This window comes from Lolium rigidum, chromosome 3 (assembly GCF_022539505.1).
Source record: "Lolium rigidum isolate FL_2022 chromosome 3, APGP_CSIRO_Lrig_0.1, whole genome shotgun sequence".
NCBI lineage: Eukaryota > Viridiplantae > Streptophyta > Magnoliopsida > Poales > Poaceae > Lolium > Lolium rigidum.
This window is the reverse complement of record NC_061510.1, coordinates 361,252,430-361,265,222: the sequence shown is the minus strand read 5'-3', so window position 1 is coordinate 361,265,222 and position 12,793 is coordinate 361,252,430. Positions and strand designations below refer to the sequence as shown.

General features: G+C 44.7%; 1 long non-coding RNA gene across 1 annotated transcript; it reads left to right on the top strand.

Annotated features, from left to right (window-relative positions):
* The first annotated feature begins 7,335 nt into the window (after positions 1-7,335).
* LOC124700422 lies at positions 7,336-9,898 on the top strand. The gene is made up of 3 exons (XR_007001733.1): positions 7,336-7,590; positions 7,690-7,814; positions 9,740-9,898. It is a non-coding gene; the product is annotated as an uncharacterized LOC124700422 (long non-coding RNA).
* The last annotated feature ends 2,895 nt before the right edge of the window (positions 9,899-12,793 follow it).

The following is a 12,793-nucleotide window of genomic DNA, read 5'->3' as shown; positions in this document are numbered from 1 at the left end:
GCTCGAAGCAGGTGCACGGTGGCGAAATCCTCAACGGAATCGGAGTACATAGCGGCTTCAGAGGCTTCATCAGAAGCGGTATGGATGAAGAGGTTCATTGTAGAGCTCGGTGTGGTTCCTAGTGCATTGGACCCACTAGTCATCTACTGTGACAACATGGGTGCCATCGCCAATGCACAAGAGCCAAGATCACACAAGAGGCTGAAGCATATCAAGCTGCGTTACCACTCGATTCGCGAGTACATCGAAGATGGAGAAGTAAAGATTTGCAAAGTACACACTGATCTGAATGTAGCAGATCCGTTGACTAAAGCTCTCCCTAGGGCAAAGCATGACCAACACCGTAATGCCATGGGTGTTAGGTATATTACTATGTAATCTAGATTATTGACTCTAGTGCAAGTGGGAGATCGAAGGAGATATGCCCTAGAGGCAATAATAAAGTGGTTATTATTTATATCTTTATGTTTATGATAAATGTTTATATATCATGCTAGAATTGTATTAACCGAAACATTAGTACATGTGTGATATGTAGACAAACTAGAAGTCCCTAGTATGCCTCTTAAACTAGCTTGTTGATTAATGGATGATTAGTTTCATAATCATGAACATTGGATGTTATTAATAACAAGGTTATGTCATTGTATGAATGATATAATGGACACACCCAATTAAGCGTAGCATAAGATCACGTCATTAAGTTATTTGCTATAAGCTTTCGATACATAGTTACCTAGTCCTTATGACCATGAGATCATGTAAATCACTTATACCGGAAAGGTACTTTGATTACATCAAACGCCACTCGCGTAAATGGGTGGTTATAAAGGTGGGATTAAGTATCCGGAAAGTATGAGTTGAGGCATATGGATCAATAGTGGGATTTGTCCATCCCGATGACGGATAGATATACTCCGGGCCCTCTCGGTGGAATGTCGTCTAATGTCTTGCAAGCATATGAATAAGTTCATAAGAGACCACATACCACGGTACGAGTAAAGAGTACTTGTCGGAGACGAGGTTGAACAAGGTATAGAGTGATACCGATGATCAAACCTCGGACAAGTAAAATATCGCGTGACAAAGGGAATTGGTATCGTATGTGAATGGTTCATTCGATCACTAAAGTCATCGTTGAATATGTGGGAGCCATTATGGATCTCCGGATCCCGCTATTGGTTATTGGTCGGAGTGAGTACTCAACCATGTCCGCATAGTTCACGAACCGTAGGGTGACACACTTAAAGTTGGATGTTGAAATGGTAGAACTTGAATATGGAATGGAGTTCGAATATTTGTTCGGAGTCCCGGATGAGATCCCGGACATCACGAGGAGTTCCGAATGGTCCGGAGAATAAGATTCATATATAGGATGTCATTTTATGTGTATTAAAATGATTCGGAAGGTTCTATGGAAGGTTCTAGAAGGTTCTAGAAAAGTCCGGAAGAAACCACCAAGGAAGGTGGAGTCCACATGGGACTCCACCTCCATGGCCGGCCAGCCCTAGATGGGGTGGAGTCCCAAGTGGACTCCACCATAGGGGCCGGCCACCCCCCCTATGGGAAGTGGAAATCCCACCTTTGGGTGGGAGTCCTAGTTGGGCAAGGTTTCCCACCATATGGAAGGTTTTGGGTTCGGGTCTTATTCGGAGACTTGTAGTCCAACACTTGGGGCTTCCACCTATATAATGAGGAGCCAAGGGGAGGGGGCCGGCCACACCAAAGCCTCCACCTTGGCCGCCCCTTTAGTGGCCGGCCACCCCTCTCCCCAAACCCTAGCGGCCTCTCTCCTCCACCACGTCCCGCACGCTTAGCGAAGCTCTGCCGGACTTCTCCACCGCCACCGACACCACGCCGTCGTGCCGTCGGATTCAAGAGGAGCTACTACTTCCGCTGCCCGCCGGAACGGGGAGGTGGACGTCGTCTTCATCAACAACCGAACGTGTGACCGAGTACGGAGGTGCTGCCCGTTCGTGGCGCCGGAACCGATCGTGATCAAGATCTTCTACGCGCTTTTGCAAGCGGCAAGTGAACGTCTACCGCAGCAACAAGAGCCTCCTCTTGTAGGCTTTGGAATCTCTTCAAGGGTGAGACTCGATAAACCCCTCGTTGCTACCGTCTTCTAGATTGCATCTTGGCTTGGATTTCGTGTTCGCGGTAGGAAAATTTTTGTTTTCTATGCAACGTTATCCTACAGGAAGGTCCATTGGTGGAGTTTGAAGCAAATGGCCACAAGTACAACTATGGCTACTTCCTCGCCGACGGCATATATCCAAGGTGGCAAACATTTGTGAAGCCAATTATTCAACCAAGAGGTAAGAAGCAAACCCAATTCCACAATGCACAAGCGGCGGCTACGAAAGATGTAGAGAGAGCATTTAGGATTTTGCAAGCCCAATTTGCCATTGTTAGAGGACCGGCTAGATTTTGGGATCAAGAATGCCTTTGGTATATCATGACCGCGTGTGTAATCATGCACAACATGATTATAGAGGATGATCGCGGAAAAGATGTGGATCATACCCACTACGATTTGATGGGGGTTCCCGTGCAAGTGAGGAGATCCGCACATAGGATTGCCCGATTCATTGCCTCATACCATGTCATTCGGTGCAACGACACACATGATGAGCTTCAAAAAGATCTCATGGAAGAATGGTGGAATTGGAATGGACAACAATAGTTGCATATTTGTTGTATTTGTTTGAAAACTATGTGTTGTATTGTCTGAAAACCATGTTGTATTGTTGTATGTTGAAAACCATGTTGTATTGTCTGAAAACCATGTTGTATTTGGTGTGAAGTATTGTTGTGAACAATGTATTGTATTTGGATGGTACAATTTATTTGTGAATTTTTATATATTGTTTGATCTTGTTGGATGCATATTTGGATGCATATTTTTATATATTGTTTGATCTTGTTGGATGCATATTTGTTTGATCTTGTTGGATGCATATTTGTCTGAAAACCATGTTGTATTTATTTGTTGTTTGCGCCGCGCCCGCGCGCTGCAAAATGGCGCGTCCGGCGGAGATACTATTTTACGGCGCCAACGCGCGCTGCAAAATGGCGCACCCGGCGGGGAGAAATCGCTCCAGCGCGCGGCAACGCTTTACAGCGCGCAGAATCTGAGGTTTAGTGCGCCGCGATATAGCGCGCCTGCTGGAGATGCTCTAAGGGCATGTTCAATGCGGGGCGCTTGCATAGATGCTTGAGCCAAAAATGACCGGTCAATTAATCCCAGCGTCCGCGCAAGAGCCCAGTGCTCCAATGCTTGTCTCTGTTATCAGGCGCTTATTTGTCTAACTAACGCGAATCCAATTTTTGTGGTGCAAGGCAACATTAGAGGAAGAGCCAGGCGCAATCTTTTGCGTCTACATCGGTAGATAAGAGCATCTCCACTCGTCCCCCCGACGAGGCCCCCGGCGAGGCTTTTTTCCATCCGGACGGCGTAAATCGGCCCAGTCGCGCCCCCGGTTCCTCGTTTTCGTCCGGATTTGGGCCTAAATTCATCCGGCGATCCCACGCCACCCCCGGCCCCCCGGGGAGCGCTCGGGGACTCCGGACGAGTGAAAAGCGGGGAAGGGCCCGATCTGTCGGTGACTCGACGCACGAACCCCACCGCCACGTCGCTCAAAATCTCCCCCCACCCCTCGTATCTCTCTCGCCGCCGGCACCACCCCGCCGGTTTGTTGCCCAGATTCCGCCGCCCCTCCTTCCCCACCTGCCTATATTCCGCCGTGTTTGGACGACGGCCTATCTGGCTGCTCTTCCGCCGGCCTGTTTTCCGGCCTGCTTGCTCGTCGTCGCTCGCGGCTCGGGTTGCCTCGACCACGCCCGTCGGTGTTCGTCCATTTGCCTCGCCGGCCATGGACTCGGACGAAGAGGAGGAGCAGATGTTCGTCGAGCTTATGCAAGAAGAGATGGCAGCAGCCGCCCAAGACGACGAGCACATGATGATCCTTGGTTGCTTGGCAAGCATGTACGCCGGACTGGCACCTCGTCGACGTGGTGGGTCGGCACGAGGTCGCCGGAAGTGCAAGCCGAGACAGCGAATGGAGGGCTACTGCATGTTGTACGCCGACTACTTCGCCGACAATCCATTGCACGGTGAGAGTGTTTTCCGGCGTCGTTTCGGGATGAGCGAAAGCTATTTCGCAAATTGTGTATGCCATCCGCCGGCTTGATCCCTACTTCGGATGCAAGGCGGATTGCACCTGGTTTGGTTGGATTTTCGTCACCTGCGAAGTGCACAGGTGGCTATGAGGATGCCGGCGTATGGAGCTCCCGGTGATAGTGCGGATGACTATCTTCGCATGGCGGAGTCCACCGCCCTTGATTGTTTCTACCGGTTCTCGCAGGCCGTCATAGCAGTGTTCGGGGACTATTTCTTGAGATCACCCACTCGTCGAAGACACTCGGAGGATCCTTGCAACAAATGAAGCTAGGGGTTTTCCAGGGATGCTTGGAAGCATTGATCGCATGCATTGGCAATGGAAGAACTGTCCGTTTGCGTGGCGAGGAATGTACAAGGGTCACAAAAAAGGCTGCACCTGTGATACTTGAAGCGGTGGCTACCCATGATCTTTGGATTTGGCACTCTTTCTTTGGTATGCCTGGATCCAACAATGACATCAACGTCCTAAACTGCTCCCCGGTCTTTTCCAAGCTTGTTGAGGGTCATGCTCCTCCGGTGGACTATGTGATCAATGGTCGGCACTACAACAAAGGATACTACCTTGCCGACGGTATCTATCCAAAGTGGGCAACATTTGTGAAGACTATCTCCAACCCTCGCCACCCCCAAACTTTGCGAGTTTGTCAAGAAACAAGAAGCTTGCCGAAAAGACGTCGAGCGAGCATTTGGTGTCCTCCAGCAGAGATTTGTCGTCGTCCGGTTCCCCGCTATGACTTGGTCCAAAGATCGGATGTGGGAGGTGATGAACTCGCTGTGTGTGCCTACACAACATGATTATTGAAGATGAGCGAAAGCATCCGGTTCCTCTGGCTGAGCAAGAAGCACCATATGAGAGAGAGGGTCCTCTTGCACAGCCTAATCACCAGGTGCCTCCATCATGGGCCGCCTTCATTGCTATGCGCCAGGAGATTCGAGACTCTACAATGCATCAGCTGCTGCAAGATGATCTGGTGGAGCACATATGGAGGCTCTGAGGCAACGCCAACGCCAACGCCGACGCCAACTAGTCTGTCTTAATTTGTTTGAAAAATTGTGAAATTGTGTGCTTCATTTGTTTCAGCACTTGTTAAACATTGTACTGATTATCGCCGAATTTGTTTCAGCAATTTTCGAACTCTTGTTTGCCGAACTTGTTAAATTTTATGTTGAATTTGTTTGAAATATGTCAAATGGTCCAGGTTGGGGGTTTCCTGCCGGGGGGACGGCTGGAACTTCGGCGCTCCCCACGCCAAAACTCCATCCAATCCGGACGAAAGTTTCGCCGGATTTGGGCGTGGGGAGCGCCAACGAGTGGGGATGCTCTAAGCGCCCAGTGCTCAGGATTGTAGCTAACAACTGCCGATCGGCCGGGGAAAAATTCCTGGCGCCCCAAAATAAGCGCCAGCATTGTACATGCTCTAACACCTCCCGCATCCTCTATCCATCCTCACGAGATCTTCTCCACCTCCATCCAACTAAGTTATAGCGACGGGAAAGACGGCGAGAGGTCGAGGTCATTGACGCTGGATCTCCTGACGGTGTCTCCGGCGGGCCAGAGGCCTCCGGACAATGGGAAGGGGATTACCACTGCGGCGGCGGGGTAAACCCTAGCGCGGGAGGCGGTCGTGCGGGGGATTGACCGCAGCGGGTCGTCGCACTCTCATCCTCCACTTCTCTCTCCAACCGCCCTGATCACCGTCCCCCTCTCCCGCGTTCTTGCTCATCTTTTTTCGCCGGCAGAGGCAGAAAATTGGGAAAGAACGTTGGAGTACAGAGGATGGGAGGCCATGGTGCGGACGTCCTGGCCTCAGCGGGTGGAGGTCGGAGCAGACAGAGTTCCAGCGCGGCCCCTGTGCAAGTATTGAGGTGGCTGCTTCAGATTTTATTTCAATTCGTTTTCTGTCAGCTTAGATTGATGTAATGATTTTTTCCCTCTTCCCTTAGGAATGGCGCTATCTACTTGGTGGAACAGGAAGGGAGCAAGCAGGAGGCCCCAAATTGTTTTCAGGTTTGATTGTTGCCGTTCTAGGTAGATACCACGTCGACATTATTGCTTGTTCTTGCAAAGTATCGAGCCCCACTAATGCAGCAAGGTACATTTGCTCTCCTCTATTTAGGTCTCCAAATTTCTTTTTGTGTAAGTGGAAGAGTTCGCGGTTTATATGCGAAGCAAGGTGGCCGTTGTTAACTTGTTATATATGCTTCCAATTCCATGGAAAGCACATAATTTTGGTACTTCAGATGATAGAGCTTTAATTGGTTGTAGCAGTTTTGATTTTCAAATTGTTGTAATATGTCATGTTGCCATTTACTAATTGGCGATTGTTCTTGCTCATTTACCACTTTCTCCTTTTCATGTAGATTTACAGGACTGCAGGCGTAGGGCATTCTCTGCCCACTTCCATCGGTGGCGCCTTACTTTGCAACTTCTTTCTTTCTTGGAATTAGACAATGCACTCTATGTGTGTGATCAACAGGTCCCCTGCCAAGGATTTTTCTTGGGAATAATGGAGCTAATTTAGTGGCAAGAAAGTGACTATCAAGTATGCCGCATACATGTTCAGAGAACTATTCTGAATGGTTTGGTCGAAATGAATGATCTGAATCATCTAGCTATACTGAATGGCTAGCTTTGTAATATTTCTTCTTACCCTGTTGCTTTCGTAATTACATTTGATGCATGCTAATCATTTATGGGCACTGCTACAGGGAGATCATGTGTTGCAGGTAAAATTATGTCAAAGCATTTATTTTGTTTTTTTCAGACAATTTTTCTTGTATTATTTGATCATTCAGTAAGGTCAAGCAACATAATGCTATAGCTATCTGATTCTTACACTTCCCAGGTTATAGTCACACCCATTTCAGTTTCTGTTGTGTTAAGCTTCTGGTTCATCTTTTTATAGAATATCTTTTGTTTTGCAGTCTGACAAGATAAATCTAAATATCAAAAGGGTTATTGGATATCCGCAATTGTGTAATACGGAGTAAGTTGCGGAATGGCATTTGGTTTGCAATAGGCAAGCATGGTAATGGTAATCATTTCACTCCACGAGCAACTGTCGCTGTGTATCCAATGCCTCCAATCTGCAAGTGGAGGATACTCTCAGTACTTAATAAGGTATTGCAAGACGCCAAGGCTCTAACCTCATTAGAAGCATACAAGTTCTTTGATGCAATATCTGCTATATACTCATGGTGGCAGTACCAGCGATGTCATGTATTTATAGAAGCTGCAAAACCTTACTTAATGATCCTCAAGAGTTTGATTCAGTAACAGCTTCTTGTAGATATGCTCTGCAGGTTTACCTCAACACTTGTTTGCATCTGCTTCGCCCATTCATGCCTTATGTAACAAAAGAACACTGGCATCATCTTCCTCTGCCTAATAATTCTTGCAAGAAAAGGTCCATTATGATAACAGAATACCTATGTGTTGTTAGGGCATTTTTTTTCATGTCTTAATACAAATACAGACGACGTCACATTTGAATGCCTATTTACAGGTGGAAAACTACTATTATTTATGACAGGAATGGGCAGATGATAGACTTGAAAGTGAAGTTGGTATTGACTTGGATACAATGAACATACTTAGATCTCTGAAGCCACCAACAGATACAAATGAAAGGTGTGTATATACTGTTGGACTTTGTCTTTATTCTGTACTATGCATGATATATACATGCTTCTTCTTGTTGTTGGCTTGTGAAAACAATGTCTTATTGCTTATTTGCTCATGAACAAACGACTTGCTTTTGCACTTCGCCGAGGCCAACATATTTATGCAACTGTTCAGTACTATCAATCTCTAGCCGTGTCTCTTTCTTCTGTATCATTGCTCAAGATTTTTGCCTTATATTTTCTAATTTGCTTTTGGTCCTTTGTGGCAGTACTTTCTCCATTGGGGCAGTATTTTCTGGGTTGCCGAGCTCATTTTGTTAGATATATTAAATATAATATCATTTTGTATGACGGAAATACTTTTGTACACCCACACATGGGCGTGAGTGTTTTCGTCACCGTCCATTTTACTTTTGTATGGGTGTCTTTCTTATGTCAGTACCTAAACTTTGGCTGTCATAAGTTGGATTTAGATGATCATGATGTGACTAGCTTGATATTTGATGGATGTTTGTTGTTCTGGTAAGGATATTTCCAAAAAGGTCAGATAAACGAGCTGTAACCTGTCCTGAAACTTAATGCTTATGTGGTGTTGCCCTGTTTGTAGGTGTCTTGTTGCATGCATTTCTTGACTCAGATAAAATTAATCATGATATTGCTAGGAGGGGCAGTGAGACATATGCAACGGGTCTTGGTAAAATAAATGAAAACCCTTAGGATCCAAAATTTGATTACGCTTTCATCAATATATTCAGAAAAGCACATGTACTTCAGTACCGTGAATTAGATTTAACTATACCAATGATTTTAGAGAAGCATATGTACTGTAGTAGCCTATATTCATATTTCCGCGGAACAATTAAGTTCCGACATCCAAGGAAGCATCAAGCTTCGCTTCTGTTGGAAGTGGTTATTTTTCCTATATTTAAGGCAGAATCATATTATCTCGCTTCAGTATAATAAAATATTGAATTGCATAAGAAAAATAACAGTCATTACCATTGTATTTGAGTGGCAAGAAATATCCAGAATACTGCCTTTTGTATGTACTTCTATTATTCCCTGTTTTTTCTTTGATGAAGTGACTGTTGCATGTTGCTTTATTATGACTTATGATCTAGGCTTTGCAAGATCTGCCCTGAGTAGTTTGCACCACGACAAATAAAATTTAATGATGCTTCGACAGACTAGGAATGGCTGGATAGCCGAATGGTGTGTGGTTGTAACTGAAACCTCCTTGTCATTTATGTAGAAGATGCTTTGTATGTGCTCACAAACAAACTTCTTCATTTTGGCTTGCTTAGATATTTTGTAAATAGTTTCATCTTTCTAATTATCTCTATGCTTGGATCTGATAAACTAAATGTGCTTTTTAGATCTTCTCATAATTCCAGTAACTTCCGTGCCTCCTATGGCTTTCTCAAAACATCAATGCCCTTCATGTGTTCGGTCTATGGCTGGCTGGTTGCTTGGTTCTCTGACATAATTTTCACATGCTAATTATCTTATTGTGGATAAGGAAGCTTTCAAACTTATACACCTATGTTTATCTCTTGATTCTGCAAAAACGAAAGAAATTTGGATTTTCCTTATTTGAGTGCAAACTTGTATGGATTACACTGGGAAACTTGTTTTCTTTTTTGCTCTGCGTATGATTTCTGCGCATCAGCAGTGTGTACTTTCTATACATAACGAGTATTGCCTTTGGTCACATGTGACTACCCTCTTTTTTATCTCCAAAGGTTTTTTTATCCAGATCTATTAGAACTTTAACTACACATTTGGGCCGTTCTTTGTTATTCAACGGATAAGAGTTTAGATACCCAACTGGATGCACATACACATTTGTTGATTGTTGAAAAACATGCATCTATCTTTATTGTGATGTACAGATTTCATTCTTTGTCAGATGACCCGCTGATTTTTTTCTAGGTATCCTACACAATGGAATTACTGCTCGGCTCAGATGCTATGCTGGTCTGAAGTGTATGTCAACTGCAAGATATAGTGCCCTGAACTATATGTTAGTGTTATTTTCGTACCACAGTGATAATTTTCAGGCCCAGCGTAATTCTGTGTTTCGGTCTGCTCCTGAGTTTTCCTTCATGTGTGCATCTGTTGTCTATGTGAACATGTAAAGCACGTGTCGCGGCTTAGTTCAGGTTTGATCAACATTTTCATAGGAATTTCTTTCATGTAAGAATATTTGTATATGTAAACCACTAAGTCACCGTTTGGTATTTCATTGGATACAAACTGAATGCAAATGTCACTAGCTTTTAGTATACTTCATGCAGCCAATTGATATTTGGGAGTTTTGTGTGCAAGCGGATCAGATCAGATCTTAATTAGCTTGCAGACCGATAGCTTTTTGCATGTGCTACAGTAAACATTATATACACACATTGGCGGACGTAGGGGGGGGGGGGTGGCCCACCCAGAAATTTTGCTGGCCCAAACTTATACCCATGGAAAAAATGAAGAAAAAGGCCCGATTAACCAAGCCCATCCTGGAGGAGTCGGTACCAGCACGGCGCACAGCCTCGACTTCGATTCCCCACGCCACGCCCCGAGGCCTGAGCCGCCGAGCCCCCATCCTCCGACCGCAGCCGCCACCCGCCGCCGCTGCTACCCGTCGGCCCCGCCCGCCGTCGACTCTGCCCAGCCCCGCCGCCGCTGCTGCCCGTTGGCCCCGCCCACCGTCGACTCTGCCCAGTCCGACGCTTGCGTTCGCCCATGGCGTCCATGCCCCGCCTCTGCAGGTTTGCCCTCGCTGCTGCGTTGCCGCGCTGACCGTCGGCCACCTGGCCGCAGCACTGAACACGGAGGCCCGCCCTAGATCTTCCCACGACTGCGAGCCTGCGACCAGAAGTGACTAAGTGAGCGGGCTGATTTTGCTATTCACCATGTTTGCATATGACTCTGTTTATATGATAAACTGTTATTTTCATGTGTCTATGTATCAAATTATCAATGTATGTTTGTTTTGTGTATGTTAAGTCTTATATGATGAAGAACACATGAAATTGTTAAATTAGTAATGTTTGAATGTTTCAATTGTGTAGAAATGAAGAGAAATGGCCAAATTGCGCTACTTTTTCAGAAACAGGCATCAAAGAAGATTGCATCTCCGGTCCAATCTGATATTGTACATGATGAAGAAGTCGAATCCGATATTGAGAGTGAGATTGACATTGAAGATAAAACACGATGATATTGTACACGATGAAGTATCGGAAAGGTTGAAAACATTGATCATGAAAGAGTCACCATCTTCTTATTACATACATTGCTTTGCACATCAACTTCAATTGGTTCTTATTGTCGTGGCAAAGGATAATGAAGCATGTGTGTGGTTCTTTGATCATGTTTCTTATTTGTTCAATATCATTGGAGTTTCTTTCCAGCGTCATGACATGCTTCGAGATATTAGAGCTCAACAAGTTTTACAAGCACTTGAGATGGGTGAAATTGAAAGTGGAAGTGGACTCAATCAAGAGATGGGTTTATCTAGACCCGGTGATACTCGATGGGGCTCTCATTACAAGACCATTCTACACATTGTTGATATGTACCCGGTGATACTTGAGGTGCTTGTAAGGATTGGAAAAGATCCTTCACAAAAGAGTGAGTGGACAAGAATAAGAGGAGTTGCCGCGGCCTTTGAATCATTTGACTTCGTTTTCAATCTCAACTTGATGCTTGTTGTTCTTGGCTACACAAATGACTTGTCTATATCTTTGCAAAAGAAGGATCAAGATATTCTCAATGCAATGGCGCTTGTTGGATTGGCAAAGGAGAAAATGAAGGATATGAGGTCATCACTTGGATGGGAAACATTTCTTGCAAAGGTGACATTCGTTTGCAACACTCATGGCATTGAAGTTCCTTCCCCGGAATCTAATTATGTCGCTCATGGAAGATCACAATGGTATTATGAAAAGCAAACAAATGATGATTGTTATAGAAGAGAAGTGTATCTTGGTGTTGTTGATCAAGTTATTCAAGAGCTTGACAATCGGTTTGATGAGGTTAACATGGAGTTGCTTATTTGTATGGCGGCTTTGAATCCCGTGAATTCATTTGCTTCGTATGATGCACAAAAGGTAATGAGACTTGCTCAATTCTACCACAATGACATATCAAGCATGGATTTGTTAAGACTTGAACCCCAACTTGAGATCTTTATTGATGACATGAGAAAAGATGATAGATTCAATGTGTCAATCATCTTGGTGAGCTCTCTATTAAGCTTGTTGAAACAAAAAAAAGAATGTTATTTATGATTTAGTTTACATACTTCTCAAATTGATATTGCTTCTACCGGTGGCGACGGCGAATGTTGAAAGAGTATTTTTCCGCAATGAGTCTAGTGAAAAACAAGTTGAGAAATAGTATGGGTGATGACCTCTTGAACCATTGCTTAGTAACATTTATCGAGCGAGGGGTGTTCATTCATATAAATGATGATACTTGTTGAAACTTTCATGGCAATGCGAAACCGTAGATTGAAGAAATGATGTAAGTTTCTAATTATGCTATATTCTATCATGTAAAACTCTTGTAATATTTTAAACTATTTGTATTGTAATCGTGCACATTTGATATATGTATTGAACTCCAATGCAATAAATTTGTCTTGTATATTGTTCATTACTTCATTATGCAAAGGTTTTTCACATTTTAGGGGGTGCGCAAAAGAAAAATTTGAGGTGTGCCCCCCCCCCCCCCCCCTCCAATTCTTTCCTGCATCCGCCATTGCATACACCACCTTGCATTAGTAAGTATTAGATTAGATAGGTATGAGATTTGGCCCGCACAGCACCGGTGAGGAGGCGTCCCAAGGAGCGCCCCAACTACTAGTTTTGTATAATCAACATGAAGTAGTTATTGTAAACACATAGATTGCCTTATTTAGCGGTTGCACTAACACTCTTTGAGACGGGCGGTCGCGGGTTTAACTCATGCGTCCCACAGTTCAATTCT